Here is a 16,380-nt window from a genome sequence, read left to right as displayed (position 1 = left end):
TCTCTTACCCTCTGCCACCTCCTGCTCTCCTCCCACACTGTCTCTGGTATCTATGTTTGCTTTCTATACCGTTTTCCCCCCACATTTTATTGAATCACCAAAGACCCTAATCAATCCAAATACCCTCATAGCAAACACAGGTGACACACACATTTCCATGAGCACAAGTCTAACTTTACGCATCCTATAAAGTAGCACCGAACTGGGGCTACATATCATACTGCAGTCATTGAATAGATATATTTTTTTTTCCTGAAACTTTTTTTTTTGTAACTCAATTTACATTCCTTCCCTAAGCATCATCACAGCACACAAAATGCGATCTCCCATCCAGTACACACTGCATAGTGACTCAATCATGCACATTACAAAAAAAAATTTTCCAATTCTAGTTCCTAGAATTATTTCCACCCCTCTTGCCCTGGTGACTTTTGAAAAGTCCTGTCAGGATGAATAAATGGAGGAGGAGGGACTATCCTGTGGCCACGCCCCTTTGCGGGTGGGAGGTGCTTTCTCCCTCTGTCTCTTCTCTGGCTCACGTGCCCTCTTGACAGTTAAGGAAAAACAAAAACAAAACAAAATTAAAAACAAAACTGCTATCTGGCATATTGACTAAGTTAAAAACACTTTAAAACAGTAAGTACAAATAGATCACTTCAACATTTGTGCTGCTTCTTAAAAGCCAAAGAAATTTCCTTGTAAAGCACTCTTCTCTGCACTAGAAGGAACGGCAGCATCCTCATCTTCAAGGATAAGAAGTTGAGACCAAGAAAATACTGTTCAGACCTTGTTAGAGTAATTCTTATCTTTTCAGTCTTCCCACATAATTTAGTGACATATTTACTCAATCTGGTATATAAATAACTGACTCTAACTGCTTCATTTCCTTAGCACCTATGCCATGAAAAACTTGTATTATGCTTTTCTCCTGTTAATCTATATTACATTAATTTAATTCTCAGACCCAACAGAGACCCTAAGACGACTGAGGTGCAGCTTTTTTCTTCCCTCTACAATAAAAATAATGAATAGTGCTAAAAGAGTATCTATTGCTGAAATACAACTTTGCTTCTAAGAAATCTCATCAATACAAGGCAGCGTCCATTTACTTACGTTGCTATGACAGCTACTTATATCCATCAGATTTCGTATTTTAAGAAATACAACAAATAGTATATTAAATGATAAGTTAGATGTTTGTAAGGGATATGTTTGGTTGTATTCATATAGAAATATATGTATGTTTAAATTAAAATAAAAAAGCAAAGACATTCTTCAATTATCTAGTAAAATATAGACGAGATTAGTAGTCACATGAAGTCATACTTTTTCTTTACAACTTTTCTTAAAAGAAATTTTCGGTATCAAAAAAGAATAAGAACTCTTTGAAATTATAGGGTCAAAGATTTTATTGTTTCTTCCTAGAATGTGGTCTGGAAATACTAGTATATATAATATATCTACCTAAGCTCTTCCTTAGGCTGATGAATCCCACCACAAAAGAGTCCAGTGGTCAACCTGACACTAGGGAGGGTTTCCACCAACAATTTCTTACCTTTTTCTAAGAATGAATAAAATTATAATAAAGAAAGCAAGTCCATATTTTTGCAAGTTTTAATAATTAAATAATCTTTCCAGTAAAAAACAATTATTTAGATTTAACTTTTCCATCTAATCTGTGTAAAAAACAAATCTACTCTATAATGATATATGGAGTTGCTATGTGCCTATAACATTCAAAAAAAATTAACTGCCTTCATGGAGCTTTCATTTCACACAAAACATATGTGTGTATTCATATACATATACACAGGTTACAATCATGTAATTAAAGTATATCACTCTTATTATCTAAATTTCAGTTTTATTTAGTCTTAAAATGAAATCACATCATCATTGCACAGTCCTCATGGTTATCATACATAAAATAATACCAAAATTATGTGTAAAACTTATGTGTGTGTATGTGTATTTATATGTGTGTGTATGTATATATACACACATAAAATAAATATATATATATATAATTTACATAAATACTTCCCTAACTTGGATGTTTAGGACACCAAAGACACTTTATATCAAAGATATATTCTCTAATATAAACACATGAATATAGAGATATATAGGCCAAACATATGCACATTCACGAAAGTAAACCAAAAACTTATTTTGATGAAATAATTATAATTCTGGTAAAAATCTCTCTATCAAGACTACAATGAGACAGAAACACTTTAACAGTAGCTTCAATAAGAAGCAATAAAGGGTCAAACAGATTCAATATAAGGGATAAACACTTAAAATCACAAAGCTGATAATTTTCTTACAAATTATGTTATTGATAACAAAAAAGTCTTAATGTTAAATGTATCTTGATATGAATCAAGTACAGCCTTAATTCAACATTAAAATTTTATTATTGGCATTTAGAATATCTAAATTTATTTTCTATAAACAAACTACTTACAGCCTAATAAGAACCACTAGTGTCAAATGACTACAAAGACAAATATTTGGATTTGTTTTTTTTTTCTTTTTATAATTTCTGGTTCCTTCTCTATATTTTTTTCCCTTCTAGTCATTTGCAACCCTGTCATTTATCTCCGGAGGATGTTACTTCCCTCTTCAGACAATTCCCATATATTAATAGATCTGCATGGGTTATCTGTTACATATACAACTATTATTGTTTCCTCCTCCATCCTCTTGCACTCCCTTCCTTCACATTTGCTACCCTGCTTTACTTTCTCATCATCTCATTCTAAGAAAAAGAGCACAGGCAGTATCATTGTAAACAGCATTGCAGCAGCAGATGTGGTGTGCACCTGAATCTATCAGTTCACAAAGAGGCTGAAGGGCACAGTTGAGATACCTGAAAATTGGATTTGAGGCAATAAACAAATGCAGAGCCGGAGACAGGGCAACTATGACTCCTGCTGAGACAGCTTTCCACCCTGTACATTCTCTGGTTACTGTTCCCCTTGCCATCATTAAGTAAGTATGCTTCTCAATTTGCATTCCTCACAATTGAAAATACTCAGTGATTTGATGGAATGTAGACTGCAATATATGTATATTTATTATATCACTGGGCTTGAAGGAACAATAAATAATTCCTTTATTTCTCCTCCAAATTTGGGACCAAATGAGTAGTAGACAGGTGTAGATAAACAGAACTCAAAATACAAGTGTTAGTATTGTAACAGCACACTGCTTGAATCTGATGCCACAGAGCCTTCCAAAAGTCTTCCGTAAACCAAATACATTTAGCCACAAAGACATAACCAAAGGCCTTTCCCTGACTGTTCTTATTAAAATAGATACGAAAGTAAGCTGAAGGTAAGCAAACTTGAAATTATACCCTAAAAACAGGCTAATCTAAGACTTTCCATGTTTTCTCCCAAATTAACTTATCAACCATTCCTCCTATCAGTGCAAAATGAGTGAGAAAGTCCGAGGGAGGCTAATGGTGTTACTCTAGCTTAGAACTTCTGAGAGAGATACTAGGAAATGGAAATTGCTTTGTAATAGGTATTATCACAGGTATACCACTCTAACTTACTGATTATGTAAGTGGAATAAATATGAATGATATATAGCAATCCATATTTTCCAAGATTCCAACACGGACCATTTCTACCTTTGTAATCAAGAAAGAAAAATTTAAAAACAAAACAAACAAACAAACAAAAAACATTTTAGGGGGCTAGACGGACCAGCAGGTGACACAGTGGTTAAGGCACTGGACTCCCACCTGGCTGACCACAGTTCAAGTCCCATACTAAGTGGCTTGAAACTCATGCCAGCGATGTGTGCATGCATGCCCAAAATCCCAAGAGGAGAATGGAGGAGAAGGGACTGCAGTATGGCATCCCCCTGGGGGATAATTTCTTGCTTTCTGTCTGTTTCTCTGTATCTCCAGTGACTGCTCATGCACTATAGCAAAAATGTCTCTAAAAGGTGGGGAGGAGTCGGACAGTGGCACAGTAGTAAAACCTGCAAAGTAATCCCACATGGGAAGGTTCTCAGTTCAAGTATGGAGACCTCCTAGAATGTCAGGTATACACTGGCACATGATCCAGGGATGGTTGTAGGCTAGGGGTGGATTGTAGCATCAAGACTCTGCTGGGGGTTCTGTCTGTCTCTGTCAGAGAAGAGATAAATGAATGAGCAACAAAGTTTTGCTTCCAATCATGATGGAACTGGGAACATGAGAAACAGAGAGTACACTTGTCCTTTCCTACAAATAGAAAATTGGATAAAATATATCAAAGTATTTTTAGACATCAGACAACAATCTATATGCATCTCTGAAGTCTCAGAAGAGGAAACTCAGTTAGGTGAGCCTTAAGATTGCCTATTTTTCTAGGCCAGCCCATTGTCTGGTGGTTAAGGGACTGGACCCCCCCCACTGCTGACTGTGGTTTAAATCATGGCCCCAGAGCTTGATAAACACACCAGATGAATATGCAAATCACAGTAGGACAAAAAAAAAAATTGGAGGAGAAGGAATTGAAGCATGACTATGCCCACTCTATTAGGGAGTGCTTTTTCCCTCTCGTTCTCTCTCTGGTGAGCCTACACATCCTCTGGTAAATTTAAAAAAAAAAAAATTGCCAGGCAAGAAAGAGGATGCCAATAAAGTCTCGCTGAGTTGAAGAAATAGGCTTCAAATTAAAAACAGACCAAAGAGGCTGAAATTGTGCCTGAGAAAAAGAACTCCAGAAACCTACATAAAGATTTTTCAAATTGGTTGCTGAATAATAGGTAAAACTCCACAAGGCTGGGCAAAGGACTACTGGGAGCTGCAAAATGAATCAATTCCCAGTGTGCACAGAGGGCTAAGAGATGTCCAAGTTCCAAACAGGATGAGTACCAGTTAACTACCAGAGAACTACACAAAGGTGCAGGAAAATGCACTCTTTACTAAACTAGTTATAAAGTAAAGGTAACTCTATATCCACTCTTAAAAAAAAAAAGAAAGAAAAATGAAAGTCTTTAAAGATTAAAGATGAGCCGCAGGAACTTGACAGCTTGTCCAAAAAAAATAGAAAAAGAAAAAAGTCAATTATTCTCATTATTTATTTATTAAAGATCTATTTATTTTTAATTTTATTTATTATCATTATTCTTCAATTTTGACCAGAGAGAGACAAACAGAGAGAAATGGAGAGTGAGAAAGCAAGCCATGAGATTCGGGACTTAAACTGTGACTAGCCACGTGGTAGTCCAGTGCCTCAACTACCATGTCACCTGCCAGTGTCATTCTCATTATTAAAGATAGACAAAAGGGCTAGCTAGTGGTGTGGTGGTTAAGGTAGTTGGAGCCCAGTTCAACTTGGGCCTGCCAAGAACCCCTGTTAGCCTCCTAAAACTGTACTAGATTCCCTGCTTTGGTCTTTCAGCTGTTTCTCTGGCTGCAGACAACCTTCTGGGACTACTTCATCTTATGATTGTATAAGGTAATTTATATAATAAATCCAGTCTTTGGGAACCAGCAGTTAGCGTAATGGCTATGTCGCTGAACTCCCACGTAGTCAACCGCGGTTCACGTCCCGGACGCAGAGGCTTAAATATCATGCCGGGCGCGTGTGCGTGCGTGCCCAAGATCCCGAGAGGAGAATGGAGGAGAAGGGATTGCGGCGTGACCATCGCCCCTGGCGGGTGATTTCTCGTTTTCTGTCTCTATGTCTCTGTTTGTCTGGTGAGTGCATGCGCCCTGTAGCAAAAATCCTCTCAAAAAAAATTAAATAAATTAAATAAATAAATAAATAAATAAATCCAGTCTTTTACACATATATTTATCCTGTTGATTCTGTTTCTCTGGAAAGCTCTGATCTTAAGTGCAGTCTTCTGCATGTAAAAATGTATAACGTATATACATATATGTATAAAACATATGAGAACATAACTGAAAGTTACTTAAGTGGTTAAAATAAGCATACAAGTATATTACTAAAATAAGAGCAGCTTTAATTCATTATTTGGTATAAAGTCTGTATCATAACTCAATAAAATTTAAAAGTATGTGCATGGATAAAATGGCTCACTTTTAAGTATACTAATGATTATATATTAAAGTATACATTTTAAAAATTCTCAGACCAGCAGATAGCATGGTGGTTAAAGTGCAGATTGCAAATACCCAACCACATGGTTTGAATACCAGAACCAGTAGCTTGAAAGACACACTGAGCACATGTGCATGTGTGCCCAAAATCATGAAAAGAGAAAGGATTGCAACATGGTAATTTCCAAGAGGGGTGATTTCCCACTTTCCTTCTCTGTCTCTCTCCGGTGAGCACTCAAGCTCTATAGCAAAAATAAAAAACAATGTACTGTCATTTATTTGTTAATTGAAAAGAAATGAAGATAATTCATCTGGGACATAGATTAAGACTTAACTTCTGAAGAGACAAACATTAGCAAGAAGCAACACCAGAAATTAAGGAGTTATTCCAGTAAGGACATAAAAATTAAGCACACCAATAGATATTAATGAAAACTATCTTACTAAATTAAGAATACTATTATTCTAGTAACAAAAATAACATGTATTTGTAGCTTAAAAGGCTAAATTTCAACGGAAACAATTTAAAATAACATTAACATGCCTGGCCAGATGGCACAGTACTAACATGCTATTCAAATGAGGCTAGATCCACATGAAAGATTGCAGTTTTGTTCCCCAGTAGACCTGTATGTGCACGGCACACTCCCATGATCCTGACTGGCTATGAATACTGGAGGAGACTGTGACACAACTGAGGGTACTTGTCTTTCTCTCTCTCTGTCCCACTCACCTTAAAGAAATAGATGAACTTAAAAAAAAATAATAATATTATTAGTGTGTCTTCATAACTGAGATGAAATGGCTATGACTAAAATAAAAGATGTCGAGATCCTAAAGATATTACTATAAAACCCATGGAGTTTAGTACACATTCAGTTAACATGAATAACTCTTGAGATATAGAATATGGTGCTATTGTTCTCTGGCCTCAACTCTAATTTAGCAATTTTATCTAATATTAGTATTTTTTTCTTTTTTAATGTTTTAAATTATTTTTATTTAACTTTATTTATTTCCTTACTTATTTTAATTTGACCAGAGAGGGATAAAGCAAGACAAAGAGAAAGAGAGAGAGAAATAAAATGAGAAAGCAAGTTGCCAGGTCCAGGACTTGAACTGTGGTCAGCCATGTGGAAGTCCAGCACCCTTAACGACCACGCCAACTGCAGGCCCCAGTATTTGTTTTCTTACCAACTAAAATATATTAGATTATACATTTTATAAACAGTATTCTGTAACTATAAAATGTCCAAAATGAATGTCCAGTATATATAATAACACCTCCTAGAACAACTTTTACATTCCCCAACATATTATACATCAACATTGCCAATGGTTTACATTTTAAGTTGTGCTACTTTTACAAAGTACCAAAGTGAAGTAAATATACATGCAATATAGTGGTTTAGAGGTCTTTATCTAAGATTATAATGCAGTTCTCATAAACATTTAATTAACATATAGAATCTAATGATTCAAGAACCATTTTATGCCAATTTGTTCAGAGCTGAAAATTTACAGTCTTAGAAACAAATTCTAACCAGAGATTGTTTCAGTCTAATACGATATTTTCCTCCTCCTTATCTCATTTAATGTGACACTAAAGAGAGATATTTATATCTTACATAATGTTTAAATGATCTGTTTTCTCCTTTAGGGATAATGTCATCTAAAAATATCTGCCTAAAAATATCTGAACAATTTGACTATAAAGATTTAAATATTACTTGGTACATTCCATTAAAAGGAATGATTATCACCGCTGAACTTACTCTTTTATATAGTATTTGAAAGAGAATGTTTGGCCAGGCAGAAAATCAAGTTCTTATCAGATAAGCAGAAATGTGATAGAGGAAGCAATAAAATAAGATACTGAAGTTATAAAAGACTAAATTTGAAGTAATCACAGAATAAAAGGCTCTGCATTTTTTGTTTTTTTTTTTCAATTGTAAAAAAATGGAACAGAATGCTAACAATGTACACCTTTTATGTGCCATAAAAATGTATAGTACTACTTTGTAAATGATAAAATAACTGTAATAAAGATGTCTACTTTGCAAATGATATATATAGAAATCTAGTTCAAGGAGCTTTTCAACTGTAAAGCTATGTGTGCTCTAGAAAATGAGTCAAACAAGACATTATTACAGATATAAGTAAAAATTTCTGATTAGCCTGGATGGAATTTCCAGAATCCTGTGACAAAGGTTTGGAAGAGAGTTGATGGAAAAAATTAATGGAGAAGAAATTCAATGCTGATTTATTCATTCACTGCCTAAGTATTTAAGAACTGCCTACTACTAAGGCAGACAGCATATTTGCCTCATGGAGGTTACATTCTAGGGCAGCAGATAGTAAATGAGTATGTAAGTTCACTGAAAATTAGATTTTGTCAGTGAAACAAACAAGGGTTCAGAATGCAATAACGGAAGAAATAACATTTTACATAAGGTAAGAGGTAACTTTTCTGAAGAAGTGACATTTAGACTATGTGAGAAAGGTTTAGAAAGAACTACAATGAAAAGAATAGGAATTAGTATTACAAAAAAAAATTACAAGGGCATCAAAAGCAAAGGCTCAGAGGCATAAATTTAATGTATTTTAATAAGTAACAGAAATCTGAAAATCATGGGTCTGATAAGGAAATTATATTTAGAATATACAAAGCACTCTTACAACTCAATAATAAAAAAGACAGATAAAATAACCAACTTAAAAATGGGCAAAGGATTGGGCTAGTAGGTGACATAGATGTTAAAGCAGTTGGATCTCACATAGCCAACTGTGCAATTTGAGTCCCAGATCCTGCAGCTTGAAAATCAGACCAGATGCATGTGTGTGCATGCCCAAGTGCATGCCCAAAATCCTGAGAGATAATGAGGGACATAAGTAAGGTATATAGGAGCTAGAAGTAATTTAGATTACTGATTATTGCATATGTAAGTCTGAATAAACATTATAAAAGCAATCTTTAAAAAGTAATAAAATGAAGGGAACCAGCAGTTAGCGTAATGGCTATGTCGCTGGACTCCCACGTAGTCGACTGCGGTTCATGTCCCGGACCCGGTGGCTTAAAACTCACGCCGGGCGCGTGTGCGTGCGTGCCCAAGATCCCGAGAGGAGAATGGAGGAGAAGGGATTGCGGCGTGACCATCCCCCCGGGGGGTGATTTCTCGCTTTCTGTCTCTATGTCTCTCTCTGTCTGTCTGGCGAGCGCACGCGCCCTACAGTGAAAATCTGAAAATCTCTCCCAAAAAAAAAAAAAAAGTAATAAAATGAATATGGGATGCTAGACAGGAACGTAAGAAGAGAAAGTTTCTCCTCGTACTGAGTTCTCTTTTTCTAATGTTTTAAATAACTGGAGTAGGCTATCTGATTTCTTAAGCCATTGATAATTCCCACTATAGAAGTTCTGGATTTCCTACCTTCCTGAGAAAGAACTCTTCATCCCAAACAAATCAAAATGGAATGTAAGAGAGTAAACTGGCCAAGAGGGTGATACCAGTAACTCCCGAAAAATCTAATTTTAGCTCAGAAAAACAAACAGAACAGACTGCTACCTCTTCCATGAGGAAAGTCATTGTAAGTCAGTTTCTAGTAGTTCACTTTAACAGCTCCAGGCATGCTAATCAAGACTTACATTTTTTCTTTTTCTTTTCTTTTCTTTTTTTTTTTTTAAGAGAGCTGTTAGCTATAGGCCACATGCACTTACTGAGAGTCAGAGAGAGACAGAAAGCAAGAATTGACCTCCCAAGGGGGAATCCCTTCTCCTCTAGTCTCCTTTCAGGATTTTGGGCATGCATGCATATGCACATGGCATAAGTTTTAAGCTGCCTGGCCTGGGACTTGAACCACAATAGACTACATGGGAGTCCAGTTACATAACCATTACTCCATTTGCTGGTCCCCCACAAGACTTACTTTTGACTATTATATATGAACATACATCTGTATACATATGTTTATGTCTACATACATATATACACACAAAAATATTAATTAATAGCTTTTAAAGGGCCATTTACATCTTAATATGGTGACCCTAAAAATGTTCACAAAGAAAAATAACTGAACCAGATGATGTCTTGACATTCTTAACATGAAGATGAATCATCTAATAGCTCACACTGATGCCAATGAGCTAACAAGAGGCAATTTAACAGATGAGGAGATGCTAACTGTAGCAAGCAGGATAAATCTAGAAGCTGAGCGATAAATGAGGAGGATATCATCATGTGCATACAACTGAAGTGACTTTTCTCTAACAACAATGAAACAATATCCCCAAATTTTTCAGTGTAAATGATGACTAAAATAACACCTATCTGAATCAGTGAATCATTACTTCTGAATCAAAAAAGCAGAATGGAAACTACGTGACTCTGACTGTTAAAATAACATTTATCTCTTAAAGTATTACTAGCTTAACCACAGTATTTTTAAAACTGCTCAATTATCTATAGCTTACTTAACTGTATGTAACAAGACACATTCATTTTGGTTTAGCCTCATACCTATTAGAATTGCATTTGGCAGGACAAAAAGATGGTGTAAGAGTTACACTGCTGGACTCTTACATGGCTGACCGAGGTTCAAGTCTCAGACCCAGAGGCTTGAAACTCATACCAGGCACATGTGCATGAATACCCAAAATCCTGAGAGAAGAATGGAGAAGGGATTGCTGCATGGCAATCCCCACTAATGGGGTGATTTCTTGCTTTCTGTCTCTCAGGCAAGCTCATGCACCCTATAGCAAAAATCTCTTTAAGAAAAAAAAGACTTTTGGAGGTTGAATGAAGAGTGATGTGGATATAGTAGCTGCTGTCACTGCTGCCTTGCAATAATAAGCCAGGCTCTACTACTATACCAGTTGACTGATAATGGAAGACTATAGGTAAATAGACAAAATTGGAAAGGTACCTATGGAGTTGTGTACAAGGGTAGACACAAAACTACAGGTCAAGCGGTAGCTGTGAAAAAAATCCAACTAAAAAGTGAAGAGGAAGGGGTTCCTAGTACTGTAATTAGGGAAACTGTCATCCAAATATAGTCAGTCTTCTAGATGTGCTCATACAGGACTCCAGGTTGTATCTCATTTTAGAATTTCTTTCCATGAATCTCAAGAAATACTTGGATTTTTATCCCTCCTGGTCATTTCATAAATTCATCACTTGTTAAGAGTTATTTGTACTAAATCCTGCAAGGGATTGTGTTTGTCACTCTAGAAGACTTCTTTTAAGGAGACTTAAAAATCTCAAAATCTATTGATTGAAGACAAAGGAACAATTAAACTGGCTGATTTTGACCTTTCCAGAGCTTTTGGAATACCAGTAAGAGTATACACACAAGGGGTAGTGACACTCTGGTACAGATCTCCAGAAGTACTGCTAGGGTCAGCTCATTACTCCACTCCAATTAACACCTGGAGTACAGGCACTATATTTGCAGAATTAGCCACCAAGAAACCACTTTTCCATGGGGATTCAGAAATTGACCAACTCTTCAGAATTTTCAGAGCTTCGGGTGCTCTCAATAATAAAGCGTGGCCAGGAGTAGAATCTTTACAGGACTATAAGAATACATTTCCCGGGATCAGCAATTGGTATAATGGCTATGTCGCTGGACTCTCATGTAGTTGACCGCAGTTCAAGTCCTGGAACAGGTGTCTTAAATTCAAACTGGGTGCGTGTGCGTGCATCGTGCCTAAGATCCAGAGAGGAATGGAGGACAAGGGATTGCGACATGTCCGTCCCCTTTGCGGGGTGATTTCTCGCTTTCTGTCTGTCATTCTCTGTCTTTCCAGGATGCACACGCGCCCTATAGTAAAAAACCTCTCAAAAAAAAAAAATTACATTTCCCAAGTGCATGCCAGGAAATTTAGCATCCCATGTCAAAAACTTGGATGAAAATGGATCTGCTCTCAAAAATGTTAGTCTACGATCCTGTCAAGTGAATTTCTGTAAAAATGGTCCTGAATCATCCATATTTTAATGATTTGGATAATCATATTAAGAAGATGTAGCTTCTGACAAGTTTCCACATGTTGTATCAGGAACAAAGAGCTGTACTATTATTGTTAACTATATTTCTGTTGTGTATATTTTTCTTTTCTTTGTTGTAAAACCTAAGCTTTACATCATCCTCTTAACTTCAAAAGTATAACTTAAATATGTAAATATTGTTCTATATTAATTTAAATATAATTTTGTATATGTTTGTAGAGCTCACTGTAACATGTTTGTTATGATAATAGAACTATAAATCTAGAGGGGAATAAAAAGAAAGGCATTTGGCCCTTTCTCATTGAATTCACAGAGATGTTATCATTATACTTTCTTAGGTATAAGGGAAAGTTAGACATGCTTGTCATCTTCTCTATTTTCTGCCATCCTACTAAGTGGACATGATCAATAACACAGACATTAGCAATATCAGAATCATTATGAGTTTAATATCATTATAACTTTCATCAACCTTTGTAAAATGTCTTCCTGAGGTTCTTCTGAGGCTACCCACTGTTGCTTGGATCATTTTCTCCTTCTTAACAAAAGTCATAGGAATGTTGGGACCACTCTTATAAAAAAGTAGTATCAGCGGGACCAGCAGTTAGCGTAATGGCCATGTCGCTGGACTCACCTGTGGTCGACTGCAGTTCGAGTCCCGGACCTGGCGACTTAAACTCACGCTGGGCACGTGTGCGTGTGTGCCCAAGAACCCGAGAGGAGAATGGAGGAGAAGGGATTGTGGCATGGCCATCCCCCCCCCGGGGGGTGATTTCTCAGTTTCTGTCTTGCTGTCTTTGTCTTTCTGGCAAGTGCACATGCCCTATAGCAAAAGCCTCTCCAAAAAAAGGAAAAAAAAAAAAGAAGTAGGTTAACATTATTAACTTTGAATAATGTCTTATTCAAATATTTGCGTTTTGGAGACAAAAATACAATAAGAGTCCCTGTTTAGTGTGGTGGGAAAATACGGAATTAAATAAGGCTTGAAACTGTACTACACTCCCTATAACAGAGCATGTGCCAGGAAGAATATCACAAATGGATTGGATCTTGTAAGATACAGGGAAGCCACTGAAGACTTCAATCAGAGGAGTAATATGATCCAACCCATGTTTCAATAGCACTGCTCCGGCTGCTGTGATGAGACAGACTGACCACTTGGCAGCAAATTGCATTAGGTAAGAGATGAGAGTGGTGGTGAAGAAGCAAAAGTGGCTATACTTCAGAAATTTAGAGTTAAGGAACTTTGCGGACAAGATTAGCTGGGGGTTATAAAGACAGAGAGGAGTCCAAGGATACCTTGAAGGTTATTGCTGCTTGAGAAATGGAGGCACAAAGTTGCCATTTCTGAATTGGGAAATAATGCCAAAGAAATAGATTTTTAAGGGAGCATCAGAACTTTATCTCAAGCATATTACATTTGGTATGTTTACTAACCTTCCTAGAAGAGATGTCAAGATGACAGATAATTTGACTAAGGAGTTCAAGATAGAGATGGGAGTTCGAGATATGAATCTGAGAGTCATTAGCATATCAGATAGTATTGCAGTCATGAGACAGGATGAGTTCCCCATAACAGCAATACAGCTAGTGAGAAAGAAGACAAAGGAGACTGAGTACTGAGGCACTCCAAAGTTAAAGGTATGAGAGGTATGAAAGATCCATAACTTACGAAATTAACTCAAAATGGATTAAAGACTTAACAGAAAGCCCAAACCTATAAAACTAAGGAAAGCACAGAGGAGATGTTGACAAAAGGACATGAAATTTAATTACACAGAAGAAAGAAGTTCATGAGCTCTACTGTACGACATAATGACTATATATAATAATAAAAGATTATATTCTTGAAAATCACTAAGAGTAATTTTAAGTGTCTTCACCATAAAAAATTAGTATATAAATGCTAATTGGTTCCATTTAGTCATTCCACAATGTATACATATTTCAAAACATGTTGAACACAATAAAAATATGCAATTTTTATTTGCCAATTAATAATTTTTAAGAAATTATAGTGATTAAAAATCAGGTTCATCTAGAAGATTAAAAATAATAATATATAAAGGAGAAAGAGAAGAAAGGGAAGGAAGGAAGCTATAGGAGTATGGTTATTTTCACTAATTTATAGCTTTAAAAGTAGAATCTCAGCAGATATGTTTAAATGTATACACACAACTGGACATTATCTTACTTATCTGGTAAGTGCTGGGGGTGGGGAGAGAAACAACAACATACAAGTCCCTGGTCAATGAGATCTAGCCAAGGAGGGCTCAAAAACAACCAGAAGAAAGTGAACAGTCTCTTTAAAGTTGAATAAAAGGTGTTAAATGATTATATGCTGGGATAGACAGGTGACATCATGGTTAAGGCTGCTGTATCCCATGTGGCCAATTGCATAGTTCAAGCTTTGGAAACACACCAGGTTTGTGTGCATGCAAGCCCCAAATCCCACCAGAAGAATGAAGGAGAAGGGACTGAGGCATAGTGATACCCCTTGAGGGGTTCTCTCTCTTTCTCTCTCTCTCTCTCTCTCTCTCACACACACACACACACACACACACACTTTTTAATCTCTCTCCAGTGACTACATGCACCCCATAGAAAAAGAAAAAAAAGAAAAAAGAAAAACTGTATGCCCAGTGAGGGGTAGACACATAGTAAAGAGTAATAGAACAGGGAGGTGTATTGTAGCTGGAGAGAGTGAAAATACCAAATTTAAAGCTTTGAAAGTGAGCAAGATCCAAAGTAAAGCAACACAAGTTTAAGACTCATGTAAAGTAAGGATGATTCCACCAGGCTGTGCTATGGCTATTGAAGACCACCATTATCTGTCAGTGTTACTCAGAAAAACAACAAATAGGAGGTAAGTGTATGGGTGTGGGTGTGGGTGTAAGGAGATCTACTGTAAGGAATTGGTTCATGTGATTATGAAGAATAGAAACCCTGGGAACCAGCAGTTAGCGTAATGGCTATGTCGCTGGACTCCCACGTAGTCGACCGCGGTTCGCGTCTCGGACCCGGTGGCTTAAATCTCATGCTGGGCACGTGTGCGTGCGTGCCCAAGATCCCGAGAGGAGAATGGAGGAGAAGGGACTGCGGCGTGACCATCCCCCCTGGGGGGTGATTTCTCGCTTTCTGTCTCTATGTCTCTCTCTGTCTGTCTGGCGAGCGCACGCGCCCTATGGCGAAAACCTCTCCAAAAAATAAATAAATAAATAAGAATAGAAACCCAAAATCTAAAGTATAGACTGAGAAGCTGGAAATGTAGAATTAAAAAAAAAGAGAGAAAGATGGAAGAATTGTCAAAAAGTAGTATCTTTCAGAAGAAGAAATACAATGGAATGCAGTATACAAATGGGATAATTCACCTTAGTGTGTAGCACTGGCAGTACTTTCATAGTAATAATAGAAAACCTAAATTGGGGGCCGGTAGGTGGTGTGGTAGTTAAGGATGCTGGACTCCCACATGGCCGACCATGGTTCAATTCCTGGAACTGGTGGCTTGCTTTCTCACTTTTTTTCCCTCACTCTCTCTGTCCCTCTCTAGTCAAATTAAAATAAATAAATACATAAATAAACAAAGTTCAATAAAGTAATTCTTAAAAAAAAAAAAAAAAAAAACTAAATTGGCGGGCTAGCAGGTGGTAGAGTAGTTAAGGTGCTAGACTCCCACAAGGCCAACATGGATTTGAGAACCAGACTCAGTAGCTTAACAATCACACCAGGCACATGTGCGTGCATACCCCAAATCCCAGGAAAAGGCATGAGGATACCCTTGAGGGATGATTTCTCACTTTCCGTCTCATTGTCTGTCTCTGTCTCTCTTTAGCGAGCACACATGCCTTCTGGCAAAAAAAACTTTTTTAAAAAATAGAATACTTAAATTGGTACAGATGCAGTAAAATGACTTGATATACATCAGGGACACATAGGGATTCTTTTCTATTTCCATTTCCCAGATATTGGAAATACTGCAATTATCTAAAGAAAGGATGAAAAAGCAAAGGAAGGTTTGGGGAGAAAAGTTTTAAAAATAGCCATCTATGTGCCTAGGATGGACCTGGAAACCATCATATGACTATAGCAGCGTTCCATGACCTCTCAAGGTGAGAAACCTGCCGTTATCTTCTGGGCTAGACAGAGCTGTTGTTATTACCCTCTTCCCTAAATCATTTGTAAAGGGAGCAGAGAGTAAAATTTTACTCCACAGAGCTGTGATTCCTAGGAATTGATGATATTATTCTTTGTTTGCTTCTCAGGAAAGTGTCTGTTCAAATTTAACTTTTTTATTTCTGTCTG

At 36.7% G+C, this 16,380-nt stretch overlaps 1 protein-coding gene and 1 pseudogene across 1 annotated transcript in view; one reads left to right on the top strand and one right to left on the bottom strand.

The window, feature by feature from the left end:
• TBC1D32 (TBC1 domain family member 32) overlaps nucleotides 1–16,380 on the bottom strand; it is a 226,089-nt gene that overhangs the window by 72,329 nt on the left and 137,380 nt on the right. The gene's annotated exons all lie outside the window — the stretch shown is intronic.
• LOC102487308 (cyclin-dependent kinase 1-like) lies at nucleotides 10,957–12,098 on the top strand (annotated as a pseudogene).

This window comes from Tupaia chinensis, unplaced genomic scaffold (assembly GCF_000334495.1).
Source record: "Tupaia chinensis unplaced genomic scaffold, TupChi_1.0 Scaffold149798_1, whole genome shotgun sequence".
In the NCBI taxonomy this organism is placed as follows: domain Eukaryota; kingdom Metazoa; phylum Chordata; class Mammalia; order Scandentia; family Tupaiidae; genus Tupaia; species Tupaia belangeri.
The sequence above is the reverse complement of the archived record's forward strand: the minus strand, read 5'-3'. Positions and strand labels throughout refer to the sequence as shown.